At 43.7% G+C, this 20,640-nt stretch overlaps 1 long non-coding RNA gene across 1 annotated transcript in view; it reads right to left on the reverse strand.

The window, feature by feature from the left end:
• Positions 1-16,973: 16,973 nt before the first annotated feature.
• The window catches only part of LOC310696098, an 86,203-nt gene continuing 82,536 nt past the window's right edge, over positions 16,974-20,640 (reverse strand). Inside the window, exon 10 of the long non-coding RNA XR_014520422.1 lies at positions 16,974-17,303. This is a non-coding gene — a long non-coding RNA (uncharacterized lncRNA). The remainder of the gene's footprint in view (positions 17,304-20,640) is intronic.

The raw sequence follows: 20,640 nt of genomic DNA on the forward strand, positions 1-20,640 counted from the left end.
ATTAGTGAGTAAATATACCACAATGGTGAAAGTATGGCATATAAAAGTAGCAACCAAAAGCTGCAATTAAGTTTATCTGTTTGGCATGCTTTACTTTTGTTTTCTCTCTTTCTTTCAATATACAAATCCAAATTCCCATAAATTATTGTTTCAAAAAGATATGGGACCAAAGAATCTAACATGCAATCCTATACCCACATTACACTGGGGAGGGGGGGGGGCTCAGGTGACAATTGGGCACCCTAACTCTAACCCTATACAGTCAAACCTCGGAACTCGAACAGCTCCGTTGCCGAATATTTCAGTTCCCGAACACTGAAAACCCGGAAGTAAGTGTTCTGATTTTCTAATGTTCCTCAGAACTTGAACGTCCGGTGAGACTTCCGCTTGAGTGCAAGAAGCTCTTGCAACCAATCAGAAGCCGCGCATCAGAAGTCAAACATTTCGGAAGTCAAACGGTCTTCTGGGATGGAATACATTTGAGTTCCAAGGTTTGACTGTATCTCTCCAGCCTTGTGTTGAGCACAAAATTATACATGGGCAAATCCCAAATTTCAGGTTTTTAATTTTTGTTTGTTTGTTTTCCAAGTCTTAGGTTCACTTCTCCAAATTTCTTTTGTTCGGTTCTCATAAAATTTACCAGCATTTTCCTGGGGATTTTTTTTCCTTCCTTCCTTCCTTCCTTCCTTCCTTCCTTCCTTCCTTCCTTCCTTCCTTCCTTTCTTTTTTTTAACCAATATTGGATGAATATTCTCTGCTGCTGAATATCAGTTGCTAGAAACCACAGTAGGACAGGGTGCTTGGGTCTTGCTTGTGGATTTCCCACAGGCATCTGATTGGAAACTGAGAAAATGATGCTGCCCTAGATGGGCCACAGACTTGATCCAGTAGGCTCTTCTTGCATTCTTATTTTCTTAACATGCAACTTTTAAATGCAATTTTGACATATACACATTTTTGCAAGCAATTTCACCTAATAAGATTGCTTTTTTCTATACCTTTTTTTACCAACACGTGCATTTTTACTCTAGTAAATGCATTTTTGTACACATTACTTAGCTGGAGATCTGTATTGCAAAATTCAGAGAAGTGTGAATTTTGAATGATTGCTGCAGTTTGGTTAACCAGAGTTTCCCAAACTTGGGTCTCTAGCTGTTTTTTTGGACTACAACCCCCATCATCTCTAGCTAGCAGGTCAGGGATGATGGGAATTATAATCCAAAAACAGTTAGAGACCCAGGTTTGGGGAGTCCTGGGTTGTTTCAGGAAGTGCAAATTCAGCAAGCTCAACCTCTAAATATTGGGCTGAACTGAATTTCTCCTGCATCCCTACATACAACTCACCAGGTGAAAACTTTTGTGATGGGAAAGAGGGAGAAAGGGTTCTCTGCACACACAGAGAGAACACTTTGCACAGAACACCCCAAGACTAGAACATATGGAGGAGCTTAGACATTTTGCTAACACTTCACTGTTCAGAACGTTAACAGGTCCCTTACCTTTGGACTTCAGAGGCAAACCCTCAATCCAACTTCACTCCAACAACTAGAGAGGCCAGGGCATCCCACAAACTTAAGCAAGGGGGTGGGGAGAACACATGCTATAATGTATGACGGCTGCTGTCACCACCATCTTTCCCAAACTCTTTAATATATGTCTGAGCTGGACTGCTCTAGCACTCTTCACTTCCTAACAGCAGGGAGCAGTGTCCTGCAGACACAAGTGCAGTGCTCATTCTCAGGTAAGCTCACCTGCTGAGAATAGCCAGGCACTCCAAGCCAACCAGGGCCAAACACTCATGCACACTCTCGCCTTACAAAATTGCAGCCTGGATACATATAGCAGACCAAGCAAACACTGTTCATACCTAGTGCTTCACTGCAGTGCTCAAGGAGGAAGTGCGCTCACAGTCACAACCATGCAGGAAGAATCTGAAGCAGTGCTCCTTTTGTTTGGCTCAGCTGTGCCTCCGTGTCTGGGGTCCTGACCCCACCTTTCCTCGAGTGTGGTTGCATGCTGGATTCAAATCAATCCCATGTGTAACACAGAAGTAGCTCTACCTGGCTAGGGTTCCTCCTGCAGCCTCTGTGAGTTTCATAAAATCATGGTCAACAATGACCAAAATTCACACAACACATGAAAAGCTTGGCTTCATCCAGCTGACAGTGGATTCAGGTGATGTGTGGCCCACCTGCTGCTTACATGTCTGTGGCTGAAGCAGAGCTCCAGGATGGTAGAAGAGGGAGCAAAAGTGGTGTGAGTCTTGGGAACAGGAGGTCATGAGTTTTCTGGGGAAAGATCATAGCTTAGTGCTAAACCACATGTTTTGCAAGCCTTTGGTCTTAGATTTGCTTCTCACTATTTCCAGTTAAAAGGCTATAAAATATTAAGGCTGGGAGTAAGGACAGGGACAAATTCATTCAGTTCACATCCTGGTTTGCAATTCTGCCCCAAACAGTATGCAAATTGAAACACAGCTATCCTTCTAAATTTGCACTTCTCCAAATTTTGTAATGCAGTTCTCCGTCAAAAAATGTGCATGAAAATGTGTGCATTAAGGAAGCATGCACACAAAAATGCTTATATTATGAATGTGTTCAAAATGTATCACGTTAGGAGAAAATGCTTTCAAAAAATTTGCATATTATGCAAGGTTGCATACAGAAAGGTGTATGTTTGGTGAAAGGCATGCACATTGTCATGCACTGGAGAACTGAGCTTAATATTGTAAAAATGAAAAACAGAGAGAAACCAAACTTGGCAGATTCATCCATTCCTAGCTTGGTCAGAGTAGCCCAAATTGACTAGACAATGTGATTCTGGATCCCAGAAAGCATCCAAAATAAACCCCAAAACAAAGGAACATGTGTCTCAAGATGCTGTAAAAATAATTTGGGATTTATTTCCAAAGCAGCTTAACACACTTTGGACAATCATTGTCTAAAAGGCTTTCTTCAGGGGTTAAACTGGAAAAAAGGTCCAGCAGAGATAAATATATTGGGGGCTATATCTAACAGAGATCTCTGCAGGTCACTTTTCAGTTTAGCCCCTGAAGAAGGTTCAAGTGTGTTGAACTGTTTTGCAACTGATTTTATACTTTTTCAGCACCTTGAGACATATGCTCTTTTGGGGTGATTCTGGATAAGGCAGCTTATTTCATTCTCCTGCTCATGAGTCTCGTTTTTCAAAAGCAGTTTTTGCTCATGTCATGTCCATATATCCTTCTTGTAGGAACCAAGTCTTACTACTTTAAAAAAATAATCCTAATAATCCAAAAATACCTCTTCCTTCTACCTAGTTCTCCATCAGCTTTGCATTCCAGGGTGTTATCCCTAATTAGTACAGGTGTTGTCAAACACCACTGACATCATTCAAGGCAAGCAAGCATCAACACAGAAATTAAGCATGAAAGCACTGCAAAAGTTTGGTTCAGAAGCTGACTGAAGACATTAATTGAGAAACCCTTCTAAGCTCATCATCCATAGCAAATCCTTTGCTAAGAAAGGAATAGAATAGAACTTCCTGTCCAATTGCAAGCAGACTTCAATGAAATAGTGAAGCCTATTAGCATTACAGTACATCAGCATTATAAATAAAATTGGGAATCAGGAGGGGGGGGGGAGTCAACCTGTGAAATTTGCTTAGAAAGCAAGGATCAAGGAAGGCAAAAGCAGTCACCTGCTTTGTTCCAGTCCTGAGAAACACCTGTGGATTTGAACGCTATAAGCAAAAATAATATCGCAAGATAAATCTACCACATGATGGTAGCTAAATAACAGCTCAAAGTGGGGCAGGGGGAGACTTAGGCTCTTTGAAGTCTTCTATCATAATCCAAGTCAACTCCCACATGTAGAGAAGAACAAACATACACATGCCCGTAGACAGTGAGATCAAGAACCACATGCGTTCCATGACTCCGTGCAAGCCAAATAAGCAGATAGTGGCAGCATCCTGAGAACTTCACTAGCTTCCAATTAAAAGAAACATGGCAAGGTTCTGTCCTTCATTCTTGTGTGAAGATAGGTCCCCAATTTGGCCCACAAAGCTGTTTCTCCCCCAAACTACTCTCACCTGCCCCATGCCTTATGTGATATCAGGTATGGCGCAGGTAGAAATGTAGCTACAAAGGAACAATTGGGAGCTTGACGTGAGCTCCTGGTTGCTCTTTTGTAAGCTGGGTGAGGCCCTCAAATTATAGCTCCCAAGATCTTTTGCAGGGGAGCCAGGACGGTTTAAAACTGGTATGAAAGCAGCATGCATTTTTTTGGTGCATCCCAGTGGGAAATGGTCCACTGGGACAACTGGGGCATCAGAAGTGCCTCTGCCAATCAGAACAGACAATGCAGAGCTAGATGGACCAATAAGCCAGCCCTCCTGAATTCATTACATTGCACACTTTGTCATTTACTTCCCTTGAATAAAGTCGTTTAAGCCACATTTGGGGCACTATATGAAACATAACCAGGATGTCATTTTAATTGTGCAGCAAGATTTGTATGGCTAATTTCAGTGCTCCTGCACAGAAGGGAAGGGGGAAGACAAGTGAGGCAGTTAAGCCAATCTAGTTATTGCCATATTGAAAGCATTAAACATTTATTGTTATTTTTAAAATCCACGTTTTGTGCATTGGCCAAGCAGACACATACCTATAGATACAAGCTTGTGTAGGATAGGAGCACAAGTTCGGATCTACGGGTTTGTGGCAACTGGCAGGAAGGTCTTCTTATAATATTAAAGAGAAATAAGCCATTTCTGGAAGTGAAAACACAAGGCTGTTAGAAATGGGAAAAGTTCACTCTCAACATTTTCACAAAGGCACTTAAGAAAATAAAAACAAAACAAAAAACCCAGCTGATTTTCAAATACTGGAATCTACACCAGAAAAGGATTGTTGATCTCCACCCCAAAACAGGTCTCAAAGATGTGGCAAATATCCAAAATGTATTCTAGTAACTGAAACAATTCCCACCAAAAATAAGAATAAAAAACAGGCAGATTGTTTGCTCCTTTCCTAGTACCTTTATCCATGCCTAGATTATATTCAGTTCATCCCTGCTCAATGGCTGGGAGCTGAATGTATGAACTGAAGACATGATGCCATGGGGGCAGAAATGGAAAACATTTGAGGTCTTGGAAAGCTGGGTCTGTGGAATTACATTTGCAATGGCCTTTTCACATATTCACTTGATGAAGCACATCAAGGGATGAATATGCGTACATGAACCCAGCCCTCCTTGGTTACTTCCTGCAGTGTCCAAGTAGAGGTCACACTGCTAAGTCTATCAGTGGCTGCTAGGCATGAAAAATGGGGCCTCCAGTACAGCAGAGCAAATGTTCTCCTGATCAGGGTTGCAGCCAGGCATGCCCTCCTTTAGACTACTCCATTCCATCTACTACCACCTCTAGCTATTTTCTTTCCCATCTGACACTCAACTTTCCAGGGCTCCTGGAAGCACTCAGCAGGTTCAATCCTCCTAATTGGGTTTTGGGGGTAGGACAATGGGATTTGAGGCCTAAAGCACTTGTACTTCTGTAATGCTGAGGCTTCTCCAGGCACACTGAGTTCACTGTTAGAAAGGAGTGTTGGCCACGTTTAGAGGAAGGGTGCCACTGAATGAATACCAGCTACAGAGAGGGAGGACTGGCCCACCCATGAGGCAAGGTGAGGTGACTGCCTCAGGTGGCAAGATCCACAGGGGCAGCAGATCTGGCCTCCAAGGAATTCACTGCCCACTGCTGTTGCTGTGGTAGCAGCACTGACTGTGGCATGTTCCTTGGCAGGGCCACCTTTACCTGGGGGTGCAAGGGGTCCAGTGTACACGGGCACCGAATTTGGCGGCGGCGGCAAATGTATACCTACTGTATACTGGTCCCTCTCGATCGGTGGCAGCGAAAAGCAATGGAGTGAAAGTCCTGCCCCCCATTGCTCTGTTACTCCGTAGCATCAAATATTCCCGACGAGTCAGGAAACAAAAGCAATTATTTCTGCTGGGTCGTTGTTACAGGTGAGTGATTTTCCTCCCCCCAAAAAGGTCAACAAAAAAATTTAGGGGCAGCTAAACTAAATTTGGGGGCGCAGGGCTGATATTTGCACCCTGGCGACACATATGCTAAAGATGGCCCTGTTCCTCCCAATGTATGCTGCCTCTTCAGTAGCCCCATGATGAATAGAAGGCACTGCTGGTCTCCTCCCCACATTGTTCCCAACACAGATCTTTATGCCCCCCTTGCTTCTGATGTAGATCTTCACTCACCCCTTGTTCCCTGGCTGGGGGGATGCCATTTTGTGTTTTGCCTCAGGTGCCAAGATGTCTTAGGCTGGCCCTGGTGAGAGGCAACAGTGGGAGAAGGTTAGGGCACCTCCTTCTCCTGCTTGTGGGCTTCCCTAGAAGCCTTTGGTTGGTCACAGTGGGAAGCAGAATATTTGGATTACCATCAGCCTGATCCAACAGTGTTTTTCTCATGTTTTTACACACGTCCTGGAGGCCAGCTCCCTTCTGGGCTGCCCTACGCAGCTCAACTTTCATCTGCCTAGGAAGGAGGCTTCACCAATCCTTCTCCTCTTTGGTGATCTGTGGCCAGGGACCAATATGACAACCCCCCAGGAGCACATGCAGATGTGAAGCCAATCAACAGTTTTGGCTTCCAGCTTTCTGACAGCTTCTGCGCTTCCTTCCCATTTATTTTCTGTTGCCCCTCTTTGTTGTTACCCTTGCCACTTTAAATATCAACAATACATCACATTTCTTTATTTGCTTGTTTGAAACATTTTTTATACTGCCCATCAATGCAATTGGTTCCAAGACAGTTTGCACAATTAAGGGATCAACACAATTAAGGCAACCCCATCAAACTGCGTGAGAAATCAAGCTAGTGAATTAGACAGATGCAATCGCCAAAATTTAGTCTGCCAGCCTAGACACCTGGGGTAGAGGATTGGTTTCAGCCTGAGGGCCACATTCTCTCATGGGCAACCTTCCAGGGGCCGTGTGCCAGTGGTGGGAGGGGCTGGAGGCAAGCAGTGGGTGGAGCAATGCCTGTGACTCCTCCCTGTGTGAAGGAGGCTACATTCCAGCCATACAAAACTCATAGACAAATGGACTGTGTTGAAACAGCAAAGCTAACAGCTAAAATAAGAGAATCTAATGATGACTTTTTTAAAAAAAGAAAGAATAGAAGCCTTTTTTGGATTATTTGAAGAAATACCACAACACAAAGAATCCACGAACAGGTTTTGAACTAGGAGCAACAGAGGAATTAAAGATTATTGTGTTAAAAATATGGAAGAGAGGATGCAGCAAAGGGGGGTAGATAAGAAAAACATCACAGAAAATGGGAAGTCGATAATATAAAAGATTTTTAAAAAATATGTATTGGAATTTTATGTGGAACTTTTGTACATTTAATAAAAATATTTTTAAAAAGTCAGGTATTTCTATTTACACCCTCCACCTTTCTATCCAGGCAAATGTGAAGCCTTATCACAGCTCAAGGGTATATATTCCAGCTCAGCAAGATCACTCAAGGAGGGTGGAGGGGGAGAAGGGCTGGTGACACCTGAGGTCTCTCAAGGGGGCATGGCCTCATGAAAGGCCTGAGGCGGGAAAGGAAAGTGCTGGAGGCCTGAGGTTCCTACCCTTGCTATATACACTGAGGTCACACCCATGGCCTAGATCTAAAGTGCATTTGACACATGGCTCCCCCTCCAAAGGTCCTGGGAACTGTAGTTTGCTCCAACACACTTAGCAAACAGCTCAGCCAGGATTTGTCCATGCCTACAGGAGAGTTCAGGATATGGATGGTGCTGTGGGTTAAACCACAGTGCCTAGGACTTGCCGATCAGAAGGTCAGCGGTTCAAATCCCCGTGACGGGGTGAGCTCCCGTCGCTCGGTCCCTGCTCCTGCCAACCTAGCAGTTCAAAAGCATGTCAAAGTGCAAGTAGATAAATAGGTACCGCTCTGGTGGGAAGGTAAACGGTGTTTCCGTGCGCTGCTCTGCTTTGCCAGAAGCGGCTTAGTCATGCTGGAAACATGACCCGGAAGCTGTACACTGGCTCCCTCAGCCAATAAAGCGAGGTGGGCGCCGCAACCCCAGAGTCGGTCACGACTGGATCTAATGGTCAGGGGTCCCTTTTCCTTTACCTTTACAGGAGAGTTCAGGTGGCTTTCCAGCTCCCATCAGCCCCAGCCAGCATGACCAGTGTTTAGAGATGACGAGTGTGGCAATCCTGCACCATGTGACGTGCCACAGGACAGCAGCCCTATGCGCAAGAGCTATGGGCAGAGGCAAATGCAGGAAGAGAAGAGATTTCAAGGAGTGGGGTGTTCCCTCAGCATTGTTGTCCTGATCTGAATCAATTTCTACCTTTATACTACCTATGGCACTTTAAAAGCACCAAGGGGGGGCTATCTTGTTCATGAGTCTTCCTCACAAAACATTGCATGAGGGTCTCCCAAGCCCCACTCCTCAGATGTCCCTTCATAAAATTCATTTTTGAGTTGCCACAGGGTGATGTTTGGCCTTTTTCTCACCTGGGAAGGTCATTCTCTGTTTACAGCTTGCCCCCCCCCCAAAAAAAAAGAGGAAAATTTTTATTTGAGGAGGCTTTTTTTTGCAGGAACACCTTGCGTTTACTTTGCTTGAAAGCAAAACCACAGAGCCATCTGCAAATACTGGAGAAAGGCTTGCACAGTTGCAAAGATAGCATCAACGCTACCTGTTATTTCGTGGCTTTTGTGGGGGCAGGGAAGGGATGGGGAGGCCAAGCTATGCTCCTAAGCAATAGATCCTGAGCATTTTATAAATAGGCAGCAGGGGGATTGCTTTGGAAGAACTGATGTAATGGGTCGATACGGGAGGAGGGAGGCATCGAGATGCCGGAGAGAAACGGCTGGGAAGCCACATTAGTTAAGAAGATCATGTGACCCTTTCGCCCAGCCAATCATAAACCAAATTAATCTTCCCTTTGTCTTTTATCACAGAGCCACAAACCATTTTTTTTTTGGGGGGGGGAATGTCTACAGCTCGTAAAATCCTCTACTTGTAGGAAAGACAAGCACATCGAGGGGCAAAACACAGCAGCAAACCCTATTCACCAAAGACAGACGATGCTGCTGAAGGCTGCTCCAAAATGCTCAGTGAAATGGCTTAAGCATGAGCAATTTAGTTAGAAATGGGTGGAGTGGGCTGTGTATACTTGTCAGGTGCTGGGTGTAAAAAACAACAACAACCAGGAGGTCATGGTGGTATTGAAACCCTTCCTCACTGCGACTATAATGCCCAATGATGAAATTAAACACACACACATGGCAGTTAGCTTTGAAATATCTTGAGAACAAAGGAAGGATGGCTGGACATGCAGCGGAGCAAGCAGAGTTCATAATACTTTTGAAAGTAGCCTTCATTAATGAAGTAACCTTTGATCCAGATATGACAGACTGCGAGTGCAATCCTATACATACTACAGTTATGGTAGCAGAAGGGCTATAGCAACTTTCCTGACCCATGGACCTTCCACATGTTGTCAGACTACAACTCCCATCATCCCTGACCACTGGCCATGCTGGATGGAACTGATGGGAGTTGGAGTCTGAAACACCCAGAAGTAGGGGTTAGGGGTCGTGGGGTTGTTCAAAGACCTGCTGCTGTTTCTCCAGCAGGATCCCGGCATGGTCCCCCATCTAGAGTATCCTAGAATTGCTCAGTCAGCATGAAATGGGAGCTTTTTAGACACTGAATGCTCCAAAGATAAGCATTTTGGAACACTGAAAACACAAGGCACGCCAGTTTCCAGAGAAAGGGGACATGTTACCGTATGTTACGTAAAATAGGACTCCACAGAAAACACAGCATAAATCACTCTGAAAGAAGTGGCTGGTGCACTCCAAATCGTTGGCCCATTTACGTCCACAGAAAAATAGATCTAGCTGAAAAGCAACACATGGAGATCTGCACGGATGGTTGCAATGCATCCCTTATTATTATCGTCATTATTGTTGTATAATCTTAGAAGGGGCCTGACTGCGAAAGGATCTGGCTGTGTGACTATCATGAAGGGACCCTGCACTTCTGAATTTGCCACTATCCTACACCAGGACGAGGACTGTCCAGCAGTGAGATATGGCAGAAGCCCCCTTCTCTGGCAAAATGTGAGAAACGCCACCAGGACACAGAATATGCCACTGCAACCATGCAGTAATGCCACTGCAGCGCTACACCAATGGACCTGCTATGCTCACACGACTCTGCTAGTATGGCAGAGATGTGTGTGGAACAAGGGAGGAGCAAACTGATGTCACAAATCCTCTAACCCATCAGAAGATTAATGCATCCCTAAATGATGGGGAGAACTCTACACTGGCCAACCCAGTTCAACAAGACTTGGAGGAAAAAGCAAACCACTGCTCCCCACTGCCTCTTGCTCTAATATGACAGAGTACAGGACTTAGCATTAATCAGCACCCAATCACAGCATGCCACCATCAGTAAATAAACCCAACCAAGGGAGACTCTGATTCAGACAATGCAAATATAGCATGGGGCTATATCTGTCTGACCTCATCCTGTGCATGCCTAGAACACTATGAGGGATAACTCTGATGATAGGAAAGAGGGAGAATGGGAAAAGGAAGTGCTTTAGCTAAAGACTTTGTCCTTGCACTTGAGGGTGGTTACCAGGCCACAACCAGCCTACCCCTACAGAAGGAAGAAGCCACCGCCAAAGAAGATAAAGAAGATGGGCAAAATAAGTTAATGAACTATGCAGGACAATTTAGATAATTTGAAATTCATGAAAGAAAGAGGACATTCATTTCAAAAAAGGGGAATTTTTTAATGCATATTTTTCAAGCTTTGTGTACAGATCTTTACATTAGTAGAACTTTTAAAAGTCACTTGGAATAACATGAATAAGGTTTTAAAAATGGATTGTTAAGAATATAAGGTGTTATAGACATGCATGAATAAGCACGAAACAATGGAACCAAGAGGGGGAGTGGAGAGAAGTCAAGGGATTTTTGAAATCCCAGGGTATGGTGATGTTATGATTTGTATATACAGTGGTACCTCGGTTTACAAACTTAATCCATTCCGGAAGTCCGTTCTTAAACTGAAACCATTCTGAAACCGAGGCGCACTTTCCCTAATGAGGCCTCCGGCCGCGGATGCCCTTCCACCATTCGGCTTCTGTTCTTAGACCGAGGTAAATTTCACAAACCAGGACACTACTTCCGGTTTTGAGGAGTTCGTAAACCGAATAGTTTGTAAACAGGGCTGTTCTTAAACCGAGGTACCACTGTATAGTTGAGTTAAGAATTATGGTTTGAATTTTTGTTTGTGATGTTTTTCTTATCAGAAAATTAATAAATTGTATTTTAAAAAAAGAAAAAGGAAGCGTTTTGCATCAAACACCCTGTCTCCAGAATACAAAGGGGAACTCGACCTCTTTTGCTTTGCCTTGGAAGTCCAGTTACAAACAGCAACCCTTGCCCCACCTGAACAACTGGACAGAGCATCCTGTAGCCATGCCACAAAGGGTATCTGCCGCAGTTGTCTCCTGTGTCTCTTCCCCTCCTTTGGTATATGCGAATATCCCGTATCTTGCCCAAATTGTATTGTTGGGAGCGTCTCTCATCTAAGACTTACTCCCACATGTATCCTAGCTCTCTACTGACAACGACAAAGAACTTCACTGAAAGCATTGGCACTTTTGCTGCTGTGGTGGCTGTGGCTTCCCTCATTGCCTCTCCTGGCCCTGCTCCACAGAAAGAGAGAGACTCTTCCTCGCTCGGTGACCCTTGAACCTTTCTCCCAATGGGGGCTGTGCCTTCTCCCAAAGGTCTTGTCTGGATGCAGCCTTACATGGCCTCTCCCCCCCCAAAAAAACAGTACTTGTGAGCAGTGTGTGTGTGTGGGAAATCAGGGGAAGTGAAGCTTTGTCTGCAGGAACACCTGTGATTCTCGATTGCTGGTGTCTTACTATGTGGACCGCAGTGGCTCATGCAGCAAAGAGAGCTGCGGAATCATTCTATTTTTTACATATGTTTTTACTGTGTGGTTTTATGTACTTTTGTTATAAACTGCTTTGCTTGTTTGTTTTTTAAAAATAAGACAATGGACTATATTTCCAGATAAATAATAATAATAAATAATCTGACATATTCTGGGGGGTATCAGAGGATCATACTGGTGGGTGGTGCCAGTTAGTGAATTGATTCCTTCTGTGTCCAGCTGCTGTGTGTGTGTGGGCATTTCCACACATCCCCACACCAACTTCACATAATCTCCTCGGCATCTTCACAACTTCATCATTCCATAGATTAAACTATGGAACTGGCTCCCACAGGAGGCAGTGATGGCCACCAAACAGAATGGCTTTTTTAAAAAAAGGATTGAATTAAGTCATGGAGGAGAAGTCTATCCATGGCTACTAGTCCTGATGGCGATGCTCTGCCCCTGAGGTTGGTAGCAGCGATGCTTCTGAGTACCAGTTGTTGGAAGCCACAGGAGGAGCTAGTGCTATCGTGCTCAGATTCTGCTTGAGGGTTACCCACAGGCATCTGGTTGGCTGCTGTGAGAACAGGATGCTAGACTAGAAGGACCATTGGCCTGATCCAACAGGCTCCATGACATCACCACGCAGGGTGTGACCGGTAGGTGGAGGACCCCATTCTGTGCTTTCCCCCTTCCTTTTCTGGAATGGTGGAATGTAAGATAGGGTGGACATTTCTGCCGGTGTACTGGTGATATAGTTTGCATGCAAAATAAAAGCAGTTTGCAACCATTTTGTGTTTCAACCAGACCAATGTCGTGAAGACATCCAGAGCTTTTCGAAACTCTTATGTCAGTGGTCATAAATTTATTCTTCCAGAACTTACTTATATTTCGCAGAACTTATTGTGGAGAGGGCAGAATGGGAAGAAGAAAAAATATAGAACTGTTGCTGGGGGAGGGCCAGAACTGGAACAAAAGGTATGTTAACGATTCGTCAACATATTGGGGAAATGCTTAGTGAATAGATGTCCCCATCTTGTTGGGCCCAAATCTTTGACAAATGAATTCAGGGGGTCAGGGTGAAGATCCGTTGATTTTTAAAAATATATCCTTATATATTGGGTTCATATTAACCAATATGCTGGGTTTTTGAAAGAGTTGTTGATGAGCAGTGTTTCTGATGTGAAGCAAGAGGAATCCCCCTAGAGACAGGTGACATTTTAAAACAGAAGCCAGTTGTCTATATCATCACACACATACACATGTCTCACCTGGACTCACCTCCAGGATAAGGTGCTAACTTTAAGAAAATACAAAATAGCATTGCTTTCCTGCATGCTTGAAGACAATGGGTGGGGCAGGGGGATGGTGCTAATTTGAATATTGCCCAAATAAGCAAGGGGAAGGGCACAACTGCAGTAAACATATCACATATTGGGTAGCTACCAACATTGTACTAGGGGCAGTGGATAACACAATGTAGATGCATTTGAGAAAAAGTAATAAGATTTAGAGAAGCATTACCTGTTTCCACAAAGGCTCATCAATTCTCCACTGTAACTTTTAACATGGATGGAGGAATAATTGCTCCGGCTGCCGAGATTGTTACCCAAAAAGAGAGAGAGAGAGAGAGAGAAAATAGAAAAATCACGGGGGGGAAGGAGAGCGGCAGAAATGCTTATTCTTGGTGCTTTTGCAAATGCTATTCTCTCTATGCCCCAGCAGGATTCTTGGCTGCTAGTCCAAACCTCTTTCTCGTGCCAAGTTTTCAAAATGCCGGTTTTGCCTTTCATTTTATTGTTCCTTTCGCAACCACTTAAAACCACGCAGCTGCTAACAGGAGGGGGAAGAAGAAGAAGAAGAAGAAGAAGAAGAAGAAGAAGAAGAAGAAGAAGAAGAAGAAGAGGAGGAGGAGGAGGAGATATTTCAGTTTTGCTTTGAAGACCACCCCTGGGATGGAAATGAAGTGATACCTACAAAGATGTGTTTTTGTTTTGTTTTTTGGAGGAGGGTTTCTCATACTCGAGGCAGAACTTGGATTTTTTTATTTCTTTTTATGAAATGACCAGGGATGCCACTCAAAGGCAAAACTAAATTGTTTGAATTTGTTAGCCACCATAGTTATGTAAAGGCTGCTGTTGGGCGAGGTGGCTTGGGTCTGCCCATTTCCACATTCTCCTCTTCCATTCCATCTCCCATGAAGGACAAAGCTCAAAACCAAAACAAAGGGAGAGAGGAAGGTTTCCCTCTTATTCCTTTTATAATGTAGTTTTTAGCAGGTCCGGCATTCTTAAGCTCACTGTATTTGCCTTTGCCAATGGTACTGCACCCGAATAAACAATAGAACAGGAGTCATTCTCAGAATTCAATTCTAATGGGAAAAGGACAATTGTTCAATGGAATTGGTGACTGTAAGTGAAACTATGGTGTTTTGAGGTTGGTTTTTTCTGGTTTGGGGTTTAAAAGGGAAAAAAGTTAAATTTTGTAAATTTTGTGGGGAATGATCAAGGAAATAATTTTATTTTTTCCACATATGACAGTACAACAGACAGTCATGGCAAACTTATGGTGACGCATGAAGGTACCGGTAATTCTACATTTTTGGACCACAAATTTGTAGTACACTATACAGACCAATCAATTTTTTTGCACCAGATGTATTGATATGGCGAAATAAAGAAATGTATGTGATGGTCTTTTTATTTTTTTTTTTAAAAGCACAAGCCACATAGATAGGCAAATTTAGAGCAAATCATATTGTTTATATGTAGATAATTAGAGGTAGGCGTCCCTAAATATAACATACTAAATCAGTGTCAGGAATGTTTATACTATCTAAATTTAAGTCTCTATGATTCACTGGATTCAGGAATAGAATTATAACAAAGAATAAAGTTATTTTGTTGTAATGAAAATAATCATCAAACCCTCTTCAGTTTCAGGAAATTAACTAGCGCACGTATTATGCTTCAGTGGAAAGTGATTTTTTAATTTAAAGAAAGAAGGAAAAACAGAAGCTGGGGAAAACAGTAATCCAGAACGACTAACAGCATAAGTATTTCAAATTGAACCAATAAGAGTTTTGTGTGTGTGTGTGTGTGTGTGTACGGTGTGTGAATTAAGGAGAGAGGAGGAAAGCGGAAGGCAGAGTAGAAGCATGAAATGTAAAATCGGAAAATCAGATGGCAGGATCTGCAATTCCCTTCATAGAAATGAATCGATCCGCTGCTACACTGCAGTTTGTGTGCCAAAAAAAGTTTAACGCTTGCGGGCCCGGAGAGGCGGGGAAAGCCCTTCTGCTTTTATTTTGGAGATGTACTCTCCAAAATAATTGGCGGTTAGGTCTGCAGAATAAACGCTAGAGCAGACTAAACTATACTGATATGTTTTGGGGGTGTTTTTTTATAGAGGATTTAAAATAAAATTTACAAAGCCTGGGAGGGATGGAGAGGATTAATCCAGCGAACACATGCGATAGACAAAAGAGCAAGGAAATAGGGACTGTCCACTTTTCATTTCAACTTCTACTGTATAAAAGAACACGATTCTCTCTCTTACAATGCCGCAGAGAACCGGGAAGGGCGGCCAAAGGGCCTTCAGCCTCCGCAAATCCTGCCCACAAGAAAGGGAGCTCTCTGGCAAAACCATCAAAAACAGATTTTCCGCAGAAAATGAAATAGCAACAGAAGAAGAAGAAGAAAAAGAAAGAAAGAAATAAGGTGACATATCTCCCTCATCTAGTTCATTGCAAAACCTCCACTTACCGAGAAAATGTCTTGCGGCAAACAGAGCACCCTTCTCCCCCCTTTCTTGTCCTTTTTAGCTAAATATTTTCACCAACTTTCTTTCTTTCTTTAACAAAGGAAGCACAAACAAAACGAAACAAATTAAAAACAGCGGCATAGTAGACATTTTCCCCGTTATAATTATCATTAATAAAAGGTAATATAAGAATAAGGCACGCTTTTCACAGAAGATGGATTCCTCCAGCTTAAGAATCTCTATGTATGTAACACTATATATATATATATATATATATATATATATATATATATATATGGATCTTTCTGCCTATTGCCTTCCTCACCCACCTTTCTAAACTCCGCTGCAGTTCTCTTTAAACTGCTCCTTGTTCCAATGTGGAGCCCCTGCTTAACTACAGAATGACAAGTAACATCTGTTTGTATGGAAGCCAACATCGAGTCGTCCAAAAAAAAAGAAAAAAGAAAAAAGAGGGGGGAAAGAGGCTTGGTTTCTTTATATTTTCCAACCTCGTGCTCTCTCTCTCTCTCGCTTTTCCTTTTATCCCCCCACCCTTTTTTTAAAAAAGAAAATGCAATGCAAGTTTGGAAAACCTCTCCAGTGAAGCAGTCGCTGTTTCCCAAGAGTCAATTCCGAGATATAGCATATCTCTAGAAGACTGCTTTCTTACACCAAATTCAAATTTAGCCCCCACAGTATTAACATAGTAATACGCAACTTTTTTTCCAAAAAAAAAGGAGTCACATACCTTCATCACTATCAAGCCACTCCCTCCTATAGGGGTTTATTCTTCAGCTGTCAAGTTTAGGGAAGGGAAAAAAAGTGGGAGGGGGAGAAATGGGAGGGGTTTGGGAGGAAGAGAGAGAGAGAGAGAGAGAGAGAAAGAGAGAGAGAAATCTTGCCCCAAAATATTATCTTTTGTTTTACAAGTTCGGTTCTAAAAATAATAATTCAAACGTGTCCCAAATTACTTAACAAATGGCAGGGTGCTGATGATTCTGTAGCTTGTTGAATAGGCCAGGGGGCCGGAGGGGGTGGGAAGGCAAGGAATCACTGTTCCAAATTGGAATAACTGGGAAGAATCCAACTCTGTAGCGGTTTCTTTGAATGAAAAAGTACTGAGCGCCCCCTCCCATTTCCCTGCGCGCACAGCACATTCCCCCCCCCAATAACCGTCTCTCAGACAACTAATTTAATCCAGTAATTGAACCAAAGAACATGAGAGTAGCTGGAAAACAGCACTGCTTCAAAATGAAAGGAATGTTTTATTAAACGGGTGGTTTGGGGGAGATCCATGTACATACACGAGCCTCTGCACACCTCCCCACCAACATTTTTTTTTTTAAAAAAAGAAAGATGTCAGACAAGTTGCTAAGGAGACTTGTACAAACTCTGAGCACCAGCACTTTCTTGCCCTTTCCCCCTATCTTCCATCTCGTATTCTGATCACGCTCCACTGCGACACAGCCGCACCAATCCATTGCATTAATCTTGGCCTTTAACGGTGCTGACTGGCATCGCAAACTGTGTGTATATATCATCTTTCAAACTTAACAAGTTAAGGGAGAGAGAGGGAGAGAGAGAGATGTACAGAAAAAGGAAGAAGCAGAGACAGGGAGGAGGAGGTAAAGGAGGTGGGAAAAGGTTGGAGGAGAATCCCTCAGTTTTGAATATATAGAGGTACGAGTAAAAAAAAAATAAGGAGCCGAGAAAAATAAGGGAATAAAGAGGAAGTGGTGCTCAGGCATATGCTGAATGCATCCCTAATTCTTATTCTCTCTCTCTCTCTCTCTCTCTGCTTATAACAAGATCCCACATTCCCTGGCAGATGTTGAAAGCAGCTGAATCACTGCCAAATCTAACAATGTAGAACTCAGCCTATACCGCTAGCATTTTCTCGGTCACAAAATGAAACTCCTTCTCTCGGCATAGTGAGGCTGGATGTGTATGGTGTGTGTGTGTGTGTGTGTGTGTGTGTGTGTGTGTGTATGTGTGTGTGTGTGTGTGTGTATATATATATATATATATATATATATATATATATATATATATATATGTAGTCATACTTTGGCCCTTGGAGACAGGGGAGGGGGAACATTAACTGTACAAAAAATCAAAGTGTCTAACAAGCCCACCACCACCCCTAACTAGGGATGTTTCTGGAGGGAGGGCGAGGGCATTGAATGCCTTGTCCAACAAACCATTCCTTCCCATGTCAAACACCTCCAGCAAACAGGAATATCAATGCCAGGAAAAGGATGAACAGTTGGATTTCTTTCTTTCCTTTTTTAAAATACGTATGTCCAGGGCTGAAATTAACATTTTCTTTCAATACACAGTCCCAGCCAGCTTCTCTTTTCTTTCTTTCAGCTTTTCTCTCTCTCTCTCCCCCTCCCTTTTTTCTTAACCACGTTGTGTGTCGGGAATTCTTAATTTCCCCTTTTCAGTGGTGGCCGAGTTGAGGAATGGCACTGTACATGCTCCTGGGGGAACTTACATCGCTAAGGTTTTGCTTTCTTAAGAAAGCACACCCTGTTCGCCCCTCGTCATCATCATCTCTCTGGCCATTCTGCTTTCTTTCCAAAAATATCAGGGCTTCCAACTCACTCCACCATAGCCTCTTTCAAGCATAATTGTGTTATGTTTAGTTTAGCGGAACTCCTCAGATTGCCCCAAGGCAAAAACAAAAACAAAAAAACAGAACCCTGATTATAATTGAGGGATTTTTTTTGGGGGGGTGGAGATTAAATGAATATTCAGGTGTGTACAGGCCAGAACATCGCTCTTCATATTTTGTGTCATTTCAGTGTTTGTCCCTCAGTTGTTCATGGCTAATGGCCATATATTAGAAGTGGGAATCATTTTTATGCCTGTGAGACACGTTCACTTCTGAGAAGCCTTCTGGGGACCACATGACAGTGGTGGGAGGAGCAGAAGTGAAAGTGGGCCAAGCAACAAACGTAAATTTTACCCCTGAACAGTAGGCTGGTTTCTACACCTCCTCCTCTGTGTCCTTCATCCAGGCGAGAGAGAGCCATTATCAGAGTTCAAGGACACATTTCCAGCCAAGCAAAAACACTCAAGGAGGGTGTGAAGCAATGTTGCTTGAGGGGTGGGGCTGGGGAAAGTTTTGGTAGCCTGGGAACAGTTCCAAGAATGAGAGAGAGAGAGAGAGAGAGAGAGAGAGAGAGAGAGAGAGAGAGAGAGGTCCAGCAGCTCCTCACCCCTGCCATACATGCATCTTCCTGCTACCGCCATTGCAGTCTTTTCTTTATTATCATTGCTGAACTTTCACCCAACTGCATCCACAATACTCTAAGATAAACGAGGTTCAACAAGAATAACCCTGAAGCAGAACACTTAATGGAAGGTTCTTGGTGCATGACCTTGCAGCACACAACATGCCTGCACAAGATGGACTACACAAGGGTGTTAGTTGCCTGTCTATTTTGTTCATGGAGAGACTTTCCCAGGTAGGAATTGCGTGGCATTTGAAAAACTCATTGAAGAGAAGGAGGGGCACAGAATTCTGCCCTCCTCTCACCAAAGCACTGTGGTCCAGGTAGATAATCTCCAATCCTCTCCCAGCTGGAATTGAAAATGTACCAAGTGGCTTTCTGAATCTCTGAAGCTGCTTTATACTGAGCCAGATCTCCCTAAAGTGGGTATCACCCTTTCTACTAGAAATGCTTTTTAGTAGAAGAATGAAAGGAGGAGACTTCTGCATGCAAAAAAGAAAAATGTGCTCTGCTATGGTGGGCTTCCACTAACAGCTATAGCCAAAGGCTACACAATATGCTGCAATTTCCCTTGACAGAAATATTCTCAGCACAGGGGGAAGTGGAATGTGACAAGTGGCCCAGGATCTAGAGTAAAATATCTCTTCATCTCAAGATGGCCCCAAGAGTTGCGGCAATCCTCTGCCCCAGGAGTGACCTCTCCTGTAAGATCTCCATAGATCACAAAGAAGCATCTCCTGGGGCCATGAGACCTTTTCCACTGACCCCTGAGAATGTCTCTCTTCCAGTGTCCAGAGGATCCCTCAGCTCCTGACATCCCAGCTTCACTGCCATGGAAGAGACACAGCTGAAGAATGCAACCCAGGCTTCAATCCAGCTCCTCTTTGTGCTGGGCTGAAGGGCAGAGGCATCCCTCATTCCACCCACTAAATGAGCAGGTGAAATGCTGTAATGGTGGTCCACAGAAAGCCACAGCATTGGGCAGGGAGGGAGTGGCAGGGGGCTGAATTAGTCCTGCATCCACTGGATCCTGATCCAGGCCTGCTCCTTAAGTGTGGGCTGACTTCTCCAGGGATCTGAAGTCAAGTTCACCCACCTCCCTCCCACAATGTCTCCATCTTACATATTCTACTGATTGACCTTGGAGCAATATTCAGAGTTGCCTTCACTTGGAGCCCAGATGCCTTGTGATCTGTCCTTCATCCCGCTGCCTTATCTACCTGTCCTGATGACCTTGCGTTTATCAGATCTTCTCTAAGTATGGGAAATTCCACTGCATCTTTATTGGTTGCAGTGGTGCCCAACTGCAAGATGAGCCTTACGCTGCCCAGTCTTTCCACTGAATGGCAGCCCCACACAATTCTGAGCCTTGAACAGGAGTCAGTGAAGCACCACAGGAAAGACTGCCTTCTCTACCAGGCAGAGGACATCCCTGTCTAGGTGGGAGAAGGAAAGCTAGCTGGAAGCAGCTGGAAAATGTGTGCATGTGGAAGGGAAACAGCCGCAACCATCACCCTACTGAACCTCCTGGGGTTTCAGAATTGTAATTGAGCTCCTCCTACTTCTAACACCACACGCGCTAACAGGATCAAGAAGTGGTCCAAAAGATGACTGATACATCCTCCAAAGCACCTACACATATGAGCT

This window comes from Podarcis liolepis, assembly GCF_965112155.1.
Source record: "Podarcis liolepis genome assembly, chromosome: 16".
NCBI classification, from domain to species: Eukaryota; Metazoa; Chordata; class Lepidosauria; order Squamata; family Lacertidae; genus Podarcis; species Podarcis liolepis.